Below are 12,570 nucleotides of genomic sequence, written 5' to 3'. Positions count from 1 at the left end.
AATACTTGGCTAACCTTGATGACGGATGCCATGGAGATGCCATGTGTTGATTATGCAGGTTCATGCTACAAAATCACCCAGCATTGCTCTTGGCTGATCCCCCAGAGGAAATCCGAAAGGCAGCACTACGTGAGGTCTCTGGAAATGGACAGTGGATGCAGAGCATGTGGAAACTGCACAGAGCCATCCACAGATAGAGCTGGCTGCCTGAGGCCCAGGAAGCAAATTGAAGAAATAAGTTGAAACGACAGCCCAATGTGGTATTTTTGTTGTTTTGTTTCATTTTAATGGCAGGTAAAGGGGTTGATGGACGGTGACCAGGGATGTGGGACTGAGATGGAGCTAAAGGGAAGGGGGCTGTGAAAGGAGTTGCCATATGTTGCTGGGATTCTGGGACTTTGACCTGGGGAACTGCATTTGAGCAGAGTCTTAAGAACTTGAGATTGGAGGGGAGCCAGAGGAAGATGCAGAAGAACTTGAACCAGAAAGGGCAGGGGAGAAACAAAACAGACCGCATCCTGGGCCAGAAGAGAAGCCCTTTTCTGACACCTTGCCCTCTGTCCGGCTCATCATCACGTGAGGAAGGAGGGGCTGTGTGGCTCATGGCTCCAGCTGTTCTGATTTCTTTCTTCAGTTCCTCCTCGGTGCTCTGTTCTTTCTCCCCGCACGGCCTCTGCTGTGTCCTCTCCCTGGAAGGCAGCTCTTTCTCCCGATCAGCTTCCACTCAGACCTTAGCTTAAATCTATTGCCTCCAGGAAGCCCTCCTTGGCCTTCTGATAAGACAAACCACTTCATTTTAAGTCCTTACATCGTTTTTATAGTGCTCCTCACTGTTATCATTCTTAAAGCATTTATGTGATTTTATCATTCTTTAATGTATTTAATGAATTTATGTGTATTATGTGATTTATGTGATTCTAAAAAAATGTCTAATTTTGAAATAATATCAAGCTTTTAGAAAAGTTGCAAGAATAATACAAAAAACTCCATGGGCTAGGGGCGGTGGCTCACGCCTGTAATCCCAGCACCTTGGGAAGCCCAGGCGGGTGGATCTCTTGAGCCCAGGGGTTCAAGACCAGCCTAGGTAACATAGTGAGACCTCATCTTTACAAAAACCAAATTAAGCAAATTAGCTGGGTGTGATGGCATGAGCCTGCAGTCCCAGCTACTTGGGAGGTGACGGTGGGAGGACTGCTTGACCCAGGAGTTCAAGGCTGCAGTGAGCTATGACGGTGCTGCAGCACTCCAGCAAGACCCTGTATCTAAAAAAAATTTCAAAAATTAAATAATTTAAATTAAATTAATTTTATTTATGTATTTATGGAGATAGGGTCTCACTCCGACACCCAGGCTGGGGTGCAGTGGCACAATCTCGGCTCACTGCAGCCTCAGCTTTCAGGGTTCAGGTACTTCTCCCACCTCAGTCTCCTGAGTAGCTGGAACTCCAGGCGTGCACGACTATATCCAGTTAATTTTTTGTGTATATATATATATATATATATTTTTTTTTGAGACGGAGTCTCGCTCTGTCACCCAGGCTGGAGTGCAGTGGTGCAATTTCAGCTCTGCCTCCCGGGTTCACGCCATTCTCCTGCCTCAGCCTCCCAAGTAGCTGGGACTACAGGCACTTGCCACCACGCCCAGCTAATTTTTTGTATTTTTAGTTTACAAGTGTGAGCAATCGTGCCTGGCTTAAATTAACTTTAACTTAATTAAATAAATTAAATTTTATTCAATTTTTTAAATTAAATAAAAATAAAAATAAAAAGAACTACTGGCTGGGTGGGGTGGCTCACTCGTCTAAGCCCAGCACTTTTGGAGGCCAAGGTGGGTAGATCACTTGAGCCCAGGAGTTCAAGACCAACCTGGTCAACATGGTAAAACCCTGTCTCTACAAAAAAGTACAAAAAATTAACTAGGCATGGTGGTGCACACCTGTAGTCCCAGAGACTTGAGAGGTTGAGGTGGGAGGGTCTCTTGAGCCCACGAGGTGGAGGCTGCAGTGAGCTGAGATTGCGCCACTCCAGCCTGGACGACAGAGCAAAACTCTGTCTCAAAAAAAAAACAACAAAAAATTTTTTAAAACTCCCAGATTCAACAATTGTTAACATTTTGTCACATTTCCTTTGTGATTCTCTCACCCCATCTCTTCATATATATGTATAGATTATATGTAATCACACTTACATACACATAATATATGACTGTTATTTTTTTCTGAACCTCTTAAGCGTAATTTGCAGATATCTTGCTCCTTTACCCCTAAATATTTAAGCATTATTTCCCAAGAACAAGATCATTCACTTACACAGCCACAGTTGTATAAATGATCTAATTCTTGGAATAACATCTGTTTTGACTTAAATGTAGGTTCCATGAGGGTGCAGCAGTATCTTGCTTTTCACCCATGTGTGTGTCTCCTAGCATAGTGCCTGGTGCATAGCTGAGACTCAAAATACTTGTTGAATGTACGAGAATTCCTGAATTCCAAGGGCTTGCCATTAATATGGTATTCTTGCCCAGCGGCCAGCTTTCTCACTCAGCCCACTGTGTGTGTTGGATGGGGTTGGGTGTTCAGACTTGTCCTGTCCATCTCTCTCTCAGTGAGGAATCAGGATCCCATCAAGGTAAATCAGTGCCTGAAGATTTGGCTTCTGTCATTTCTGTCAAATCCTCTCCAGCCAGCTCTGACCCTTGCCGAGCTACATTCCTTTTTTTTTTTTTTTCTGAGATGGAGTTTTGCTCTTGTCCCCCAGGCTGGAGTACAGTGGCGTGATCATGGCTCACTGCAACCTCTGCCTCCTGGGTTTAAGTGATTCTCCTGCCTCAGCCTCCTGAGTAGCTGGAATTGCAGGCATGCGCCACCACCCCTAGCTAATTTTTGCATTTTTAGTAGTGATAGGGTTCCATCATGTTGGCCAGGCTGGTCTAGAACTCCTGACCTCAAGTGATCTGCCTGCCCTGGCCTCCCAAAATGCTAGGATTATAGGCATGAGCCACCGTGCCTGGCCCTGAGCTACATCCTTGACTGGCAGCTGCCTCTCCTCTGGCTCAGTGGCACCTATTAGCCATCACACCCAGTTAATTGACCCCATGAGAGAGTTCTGGCAAAGGCAGCTGAAATGCTGGCCAATCTTCCCAGGCAGTTGCCTCTGTGAGGTACTGGCCTCAGCCTTGGAAACTGCCCTCTGTGTCCTTGGTCCACCAGGTGCTTTGGTCTACCTTACCGCCCGTGTTATGCTCTCCTGTTAGGATGTCGTAGCTCTTAGCACAGACGAGGCCAATGGAGGGCATGATGTACTCAGGGAAAGTAGGAGCTGGGGCCCACAGCCCACAGAATCCTGAGTTGGAGAGGCTTTTAGATATCAGGTAGGACAGTGGTTTTCCAAATGTGGCCCCCAGTCAGCACCATCCATGCCTCCTGGGCACTTGGTAGATGTGCCCCCCCCCCAGCTCTATTGAATCAGGAGCTGATTAGGGCAGGGCACAACTGTCTGTGTTTTAATCAGCCCTTCAGGAGGTTCAGATGCATGCTCAGGTCTGCAACCCTCTGCTTTAGGCCCACCCTGCAGTTTTCAGGGTGGGGGTGGGGGGTTCACTCTGCTCCCTCCTCTCACACGGCACATTCTCTGCTCGTTGTTGCCCATCTGCAGCTACCGGCTTTTTAAAACAATGTTTTCAGAATAAAAAATAAGCTTATCACAGAGTTATTACATTACCATGGCAACCTGGCAGCTGACTAGACAGAAGCAGGTAGCACAACTGCCTTGGGGTCTCAGTGGCACTAAAGTAATCGTGGATTTTTGCTCTGTGGGCTGTTCTGCCTATGCACAGCTTCGTTTCTCTTGTCTTTTCCCCCTTTTTTCTCCTCTTTTCTGTTTGGACCCTTATTCCTCTCTCATCTCATCAGGAGCAACAAGTGTTCTCATTGTTTTAGATTTTCCAAGAGGCTGCCACATCTGACCTCTCCTTTGAAACTAACAATAACCCCAGGAGGTAGCTGATATGAGCGGGGCTGTTTGACTGCGTTTTTTGTTTAGTTTTTTAGATGGAGTTTCGTTCTTGTTGCCCAGGCTGGACTGTAATGGCACAGTCTTGGCTCACTGCAACCTCTGCTTCCCGGGTTCAAGCGATTCTCCTGCCTTAGCCTCTTGAGTAGCTGGGATGACAGGCATGCGCCACCATGTCCAGCTAATTTTGTGTTTTTAGAAGAGATGGGTTTTACCATGTTGGTCAGACTAGTCTTGAACTCCTGACCTCAGGTGATCCACCCTCCTTGGCCTCCCCAAGTGCTAGGATTACAGGTGTGAGCCACCTCGCCAGGCCTTGACTGTGTTTTTAACCTCATCAAAATGTTGTATTAAAATTTTCTTGAATTGATTGATTTATATTTCAAGAAGGAGTATGCACAGAAGGCAAAATTCAAAAGGTACGAAATGGTGCATGTTCAGAGTAAGTCTCTGCATGATTCTGTGTCCAGGTCTCCTCCCTGGGGTGGGGGTCCCATGATCTGTTTCTTGTGCTTCCTTACTGGCTTGCTGAGACAGCCTACACACATAAAAGGTTTTTTAAAAAAAACCTTCTTTCACCTTTGTTATTTACACAAATGGCAGGTTCCATCCCCACTGCTCAGTACCTTGCTTCCTTCATGCAGTCTGTCTTAGGGATCCTTCTCCAGTGTTTAGAGTTAAATTATTAATTTAATTAATTTTTTAAAAATTTGAGACAGTCTCGCTCTGTTGTCCAGGTTGGAGTACAGTGGTGCGATCTTGGCTCACAGCAACCTCTGCCTCCCAGGTTCAAGTGATTATCATGCCTCAGCCTCCGAGTAGCTGGGATCACAGGTGACCACTAATTTTGTATTTTTAGTAGAGATGGGATTTCACCATGTTGACCAGACTGGTCTTGAACTCCCAACATCAAATGATCTGCCCGCTTTGGCCTCCCAAAGTGCTACGATTTCAGGCATGAGCCATCGCACCCAGCCACCTTGTGCTTTTTAATAGTCTATTCCATAGCGTAGATGTATTATCATTTAAGCAGTCCCCTGTTGATAAATATTTGGGTTGCTCCCAGTCTTTTGCTATTTTCATCCTCATTTAACAGCTAGAAAAGCTGTGATTCAGAGAGGGACATGACCTGTGAAAGTTCCCAAAGCAAACGTTGGCATCTTCAGGCATTGCTTAGCTACAGAATGTAAGAAAAAAGGAAGAGATGACTGACCCCTGACTTAGAGAAAAGACAGAGCCATCCAGGGACCCAATTTCCTCTTCTGCCACACTAGTGTCTTAACTAGTTCATTTAAATTCTTCTAACATTGCCTGATAAGTAATTAAATAATCATTTATGGAAGTATTTTACATCTGTCTTCCTTGCTAGACAGTAACCTTTGTCAGGCCAGGGACTATGTTTTCCTCACTCCTTCATCCCTAGGAAGGACTACACTCCTAGCAAGTACTGAGCATATAGTAGGTGCTCAATAAATACCTGTTAAATGAATGAACGAATGGATCAGGATTGTGTGTGGTTAAGACAGTGGACTTAGATATCTCGCTTTAGAGATCCTGGGTTTCACAGTTATTATTATGTAATCCTAGATCTATCATTCAACTTCTCAATACCTCCATTTCCTTAGGTGTGACATGGAAACGCTCCCTTGGGATTGCCGGATCAGGTGAGCAAATGCTGGCCAGGTATCCATCACAGGGCCTGTGTGCAGGGAGGCCTCAGCCATTTCTCCTAAGCCAGAGCTTCTTCCAACATCATATGCTGCCTGGAAATTCTGATGAAGGAACCGAAGAATCTTCAAGGCAGAGGTAATTTGAGCTGGGCCCTGAAGGAGGAGTAAGATTCCAGATTATGTGGCCAGGGCCAGATTTCTTTACTGAGTTCATCCAACTACAAAATGGAGATGATGACACCCAGTTTCTGTCTCCCTCTGGGAGCGCTGGTCTGGCTTAAAGTCTCTCAAGAGGAAAAACATCATACAATTAAAAGGCACCATCGTTACTCAACTGGAAAAGTGCCCTCCTGGGACAAGTGATTCTGCTTGTGCTGTGTATGTTTGGATATTTGGTGTGGATTTAACCCAGGGCGTCAACTGTGCTGTCACTTAGAGCTAAGTGTAATGGGGCACTTAGTAAATGTGGAGGTAAATAAAGCCGTCCAGATACTGGATGTGGGTGAGCTTTGTGCTGCCTCTGGGACTGAAGTGCTTTAGAGAGATGAAGTTCTGGAGTCTCTTCTTGATGGGCACTGGGAGTGTAAGACCCAGCTTGGGCCTTTGCTGCTGCTGTACCCTTCTGCTGGAGACTAAAAGACACCTATTCTGGGAAGCCTTCCCTGATCACCAAGACAGAGTCTGATGTTCTGGGTTTTTCTGTCACCCCACACACTTCTCACAATATCCTATTGTCTTAGTTTGTTTCTCTGCCCATCTTCCCCAACCAGAGCCCAAGATATTGTCCCTAGGATTTTTCTGACATACAGTTGGTGCTCAACAAGTGTCTGCTGAATGAAGCTTTTCAGTTTTCACAACCGTGGGAAATGTTGAGTCTCAAGAACAGATCAAGGCGTTTGATTTTCCTGGGAAGGGTAGACCCTGTGTGGTTTCGGCATGTGATCCCTCTTCTGATGGAAATTCTGTTTGATGCCCTCTCTAATAAGCCCAGGGTGGAAACGTGAGCCTATCCTCCTTTGCAGCAGACCTGAGCCCTGCAGATTTACAGATATCTGAGTGTGGAATCCAGCCCTGAGTCCCTGACTTGTAGAAAGCAGGAGAGCAGGCCTTGAACAACTGAAGTTGCTTATCTGCTATGAACCTCCTGGATGCCCAGAGAAAGAATCCAGAACGTGGTGAGTCTCCACTGCTGCCTGGGCCCTGTTGGCTCAAAGATGAACCTGTTGCTGGCCTTTCTGGCACACGGAGAATGTCCCCACTGCCCGGAGAGGCCCTTCCTTGTGGTCCTGCATTCTGGATTCAGTGGGATCCACCACACTCAGCATTCTTGGCTTCATGCTGGAGCTGAGCATAAGGTGAGAAGGAGTTGCTGGGAACACCGTGATACCTGGCTCAGGCAGGAACCACCCAAGTCAGGTGTGATAAGATCTTGGACTGAGAGCCACCTGCTCTGAACAAGGCCCTGGACTCTGGACTTACCACCATCTCTGACCAACCCTTCCAGCTGGTCTTTCTGCCTCTGGATTCAGAGTCTGGAGTCGGGCTTCTGGCTGGTCATGGTTAGGTCCAGTGTCCATGCTCCAGCAGGAATTGAGGGGAGCGTGTCCACCCCATTCGTCTGCATTTATCTCCCTGCTTCTTGTGATTCCCACAATGGGGGCTCAGATGCTGGGCAGCCCAAGTGACAAATACTAGCAGGGTTCCCCTTCTATGAACTTGATATTCTCTTCTGGAGGGCTCCATCTCCCAGGCCCATCTCTGCCCCATGCGGTGTCTGCTGAGGTGCCTGGGTCTGGAGAATCCACTTCCAAGATAGTTTCTTTGTTCAAAAAATGTTTTATTTCTTAATTTTTATTTGAGACGGAGTCTCATTCTGCCACCCAGGCTGGAGTGCAGTGGTGCGATCTCAGCTCACTGCAACCTCCGACTCTCTGGTTCAAACGATTCTCCTGTCTTAGCCTCCTGAGTAGCTGGGATTACAGGCACACACAACCAGCTAATTTTTGTATTTTAGTAGAGACGGGGTTTCACCATGTTGGCCAGGCTGGTCTCGAACTCCTGACCTTGTGATCTGCCTGCCTTGGCTTCCCAAAGTGCTGGGATTACAGGCGTGAGCCACTGTGCCTGGCCCAACATTTTAAAACGAAAAATTAAAACATATACAAAAAAGCCAAAAGAATTGTTCAAAAAACACTATACCCCCCATCTATTAGGTTGGAACAAAAGTAACTGTGGTTTTTGCCATTCCTTAACCTAACAGATTCTACGCTTCACTTTCATTCTGCCACATTTACTTTATCACACATGTATCCATCTCTCCACCGCCCTGAGGTGGCTGCTTCTCTCTTGGGTCTGATGCCTGATGCTCCTTGCACTCTTTCTCCCTATGTGGCCTGGGCTTCTCACAGCTCGGTGCTCTCTGGGTAGTCATTCTTTTTACATAGTGGCTGATTTCCAGGCCAGTTCAACACCATGCTTTAAACTGACACATCATCTCTTCCATAGTTGTCTACTGCTCAAAGCAGTCACTGGGTAGAAGAGCATGTGGGATGGGGAATACCAGCCATCCTTAGGATAAATAGTCAGCTGCAAAGGGTGGTCAGTGGAGCCTTGAAAAGGAGGTATTGGGGCTTGGTGTGGTGGCTTACGCCTGTAATTCCAGACCTTTGGGATGCCGAGGCAGGTGGATCGCTTGAGCTCACGAGTTAGAGACCAGCCTAGTTAACATGACAAAACCCCATCTCTATCAAAAATACAAAAATTAGCCGGGTGTGGTGGCACATATCTGTGGTGCCAGCTACTCAGGAGGCTGAGGTGGAAGGATTGCTTGAGCTGGGGAGATGGAGGTTGCAGTGAGCCGAGATCATGCCACTGCACTCCAACCTGGGAGACAGAGTGAGACCCTGTCTCAAAAAAAAAAAAAAAAAAGAAAAAATGAAAAAGAGAGAAAGAGGGAAGAAGGGGAGGGGAGGGGAGGGTGGGAGGGACTGGGGCTAAGTCCTAAGGAAAGAGAATGAACCTGTCTTGTGGAGAGCCAGAAGAGAGCATTCTAGACAGAGAGACCAACAAAGGTAATGACTTCAAGTGGAAAAGCGAATCTTGTACCTCTACTTTCCCTTTTCCACATCCATATCCAGCCCATCATTCGGGACCCACATGGAGCTGCCTCCCCCACGAAGCCTTCCTCAATACTTCAGTCCCTGCTGATCCTTCCCCTCTTCCTAGAGCCTTCATGTGTGTACACTCATCTGACTTGCACAGGAAGGCTGGGTAGTGCAAAGGTTATGCATGCAGTCTCTGCGAGGCCTTAGGGAAGTTGCTTAACTTTTCCAGCCTTAGGTTTCTTCACCTGTAATGCCTACTTTATAGGGGTGCTGGGGGAGAATATTGATATGTGTAAAGTGCTTGGCACCTTTACACATATGAATATGCAATAAACAGCAGCTACAGTTAATACAAAACTGGCTCACTCGGTCAAGTGTGACTCTAAGAAAATATTTTTCAGAGCAGAGGTTATGGCTTTTTTGGATTTTTTCCTTCATTGTGCAATCACTGTGCCTTGCATAGATATTAGGATAGAAATAAGCCTGCCACAAAGCTCTCCACCGTGCTGTGGTGCTCATGGAGCCATGCAGGGCACAGAGACAGCAAAACTCAGTTGCAGGCCTCTAGGAGCTTCTAGAGAGTGAGCAAGTAGCTGTGCCTGTCACTGGGCCTGCAGCAGTCACTCGGGCGATCTTTTACATTTGGATACAGAGAGTAACAGGTTTCAAAGCACCTGCACATTCGGATTAGCATGCAGGGGCTGCTCTAACAAAGCCCCACAAACAGAGTGGTTTAAACAACAGATATTTACTTTTTCCCAGTTCTGGGGGCTAGGCATCTGAAATCAAAGTGTCGGCGGCACCATCTGAGGACTGAGGAGCCTGTCCTATGCCTCTTGCCTAGCTTCTGGTGGCCTGCTGGCCATCTGTGGTGTTCCTTAGCTGTAGAGGCATCGTCCTGATATCTAACTTCATGTTCACATGACGTTCTATGTGTGCATCTGTGTCCATGTTCCCCCTCTTTTAAAATAAATTCTTTTCTTTCTTAGAGACAGGGTCTTGCTCTGTCACCCAGGCTGGAGTGCAGAGGTGAGATCGTAACTCACTTCAGCCTCCAACTCCTGAGCTCAAGCGATCCTCTCATCTCAGCCTCCCAAAGTGCTGGGATTATGGACAAGAGCCATCGTGCCCTGTCAAAATTTCCCCTTTTTGTAAGTATCGCAGTCATACTGGATTAGGGACTACCCTAACACTCTCATTTTAACTTGATTACCTTTGTAAAGCTCCTATCTCCAAATAAGATCCCACTGCGAGATACTGGGGGTTAGGGCTCAAACACAGCTTTTTGGAGGGACACAATTCAACCCAGAAAACACTCTCCTCACTCACACCCCGCAGTGAGTCCAGGGCAAGTACCAAGTCCCGTCCTAAACATGTGCACCCTGCAGGCCTCAGTGTAACCCCCTCATCTATTCTTACGCCCCAAGCCATTTCTCACTACCCAGCCTTTCCACTACCCATCGTGCTTTTTCCTCCTTCTCTTTGCCTGGCAAAGTCCTCCTCATTCTTTATTCCTTTTCTTGAGATGGAGTATCACTTTGTTGCCCATGCTGGAGTGCAGTGGTGCGACTTCGGCTCACTGCAACCTCTGCCTCCCAGGTTCAAGCAATTCTCCTGCCTCAACCTCCCAAGTAGGTGAGACTGCAGGTGCACACCACCATGCCTGGCTAATTTTTTGGGTATTTTTTGTAGAGAAGGGGTTTCGTCATGTAGACCAGGCTGATCTCAAACTCCTGGGCTCAAGCAATCTGCCCACCTAGCTTCCCAAAATGCTAGGATTATAGACGTGAGCCACCACTCCTGGCCTCATTCTTCATTTCTTACCAGAAATGCGATCTCCTCAGGGACGTCTTCCCTGATCACCTCTCTTGATTGTATCTCCAATGTTATTGCGTCTCTCACGGTTCCCCCTTCTTCCTTCCCAACACGTCTCTTGGTTTTTAAGTGTACATTTATCTGTGTGAATGATTAGTGGGGGTGACACATTGACCCCTAGTCTATAAGCACAATCAGGGTAGGGACCCACCTACTCACCATTGTCTTCCCAGTTTCATAGTGCATGATCCAGAGTAGAAACTCCATAAATATTTGTTAAATGAATAAATTATGCATTTGGGGTCCCCCGTGCCACCTCACATAGTATGGGATTAGTGAATGTTGAGTGAATTATTTGTCTTCCTAGAGAGTGAATTTGTTTAGGGCAAGATATAGGTCTCTTTTTGTTTTTTGTTTTTTTTGAGTCTCTGGTATCTAACCTCTGTTCCTTAATCCTCTATGTATGTTACCTAGGCTGCATAACCAATTATCCTAAGACTTAGGAGTTTAAAACAATAACATTTAGTATTTCACAATTTCTGTGAGGCAGGCATTCAAGTGATGTTGCCAGGTGTTTCTGGCTCAAGGTTGCTCTTGAGTTTATATTGAAGATTTTGGCCAGGCCACAGTCATTCGAAAGCTTGACTAGGATTGCTGGAGCCACTTGGCTCATACACACGGCTGGCAAGTTAGAGCTGGTTGTTGGCAGGCAGCTCAGTTACTCCCCACGTGAGCCTCTCCATAGGACTGCTTGAGTGTCCTCACAACACGGATTCCCCATGAGTGATCAAGACAGAGCAAAGAGGAAGTTTCAATGTCTTTTATGACTTTATCTTGGAACTCGTGCTCCAAGATTTCCGCAATATCCTGTGGGTTATAGTGGTCAGTCCTTTTCATGGTGGGAGGTGACTATGGAGGGGTATGGATACTAGCAGCCAAGAATCACCGGGGTTGATGGAGGAGGCTGGTTATCACACTCTCATCTAGGTTTCTTTTTCTCCTACTACTTGGCCCCCACCCCTTCTTAATCATGGAACACTGTTCTTGGCCTTCAAAAAACTTATCCTGTTATATGATTACACATTCATTTAATTAGTCTGTCTCCTTCCAACAGACTGTAAGCACCACAAGGGCAGAGACTGTATGTGTCTGGTTTAGCACTGTGTCCTCAGTTACCAGCACAAAGCATAGAGTAGGCGCTCCGTGAATGCCTTTTGAATGAATTATGATTTGCTTCTGTCTGAATTACAAGAGGTGTTTCTGTTTGTCTCCTCTCTGCATTGTAGGCTCCTAGCTCAGGACCTGGCATAAAATTAAGGAAATGAGTGTGAGAAACACTTTTGAAATGGTGACAACACATTCATATTAACATTTTGCAGGACATCTGCACACCCGTTTTAGCTCACCAGCTACCAGTTGTGACTGTGCTCTGCTCTGGGAGATGGCTTAGCTTTGCATAGGACAAAATTCTAATCTACTTTCGCGCAGTTCTTAGGAATTTGTTACAATGAGACGGGCCAGGCTATACAGCCCATTGCTATGAATAAGTAACTTTTTTTTTTTTTTGAGGCAGAGTCTCATTCTGTCGCCCCGTCTGGAGTGCAGTGGCGTAATCTCGGCTCACTGCAACCTCTGCCTCCCGGGATCAAGAGATTCTCTTGCCTCAGCCTCCCAAGCAGCTGGGATTACAGGCGCCCACCACGACGCCTGGCTAATTTTTGTATTTTTGGTAGAGACGGGGTTTCACCATGTTGACCAGGCTGGTCTCGAACTCCTGACCTCAAGTGATCCGTCCGCCTCGGCCCCCAAAGTGCTGGGATTACAGGCGTGAGCCACCCTGCCCAGCCCCTAGAAATAATTTCTTTTGTTTCAATTTAAAAAAAGGTGCTGAAACGAGCTCCTATATAGGAGCTTAAAGAATTGACAAGTTCTGGATTTCGTTTCCCCAAACCTCTTTGTCCAGCTCAAACC

The sequence above is a fragment of the Colobus angolensis genome, unplaced genomic scaffold, assembly GCF_000951035.1.
Source record: "Colobus angolensis palliatus isolate OR3802 unplaced genomic scaffold, Cang.pa_1.0 Scaffold8, whole genome shotgun sequence".
Taxonomy (NCBI): Eukaryota; Metazoa; Chordata; class Mammalia; order Primates; family Cercopithecidae; genus Colobus; species Colobus angolensis.
Note: the sequence above shows the minus strand (reverse complement) of the source record.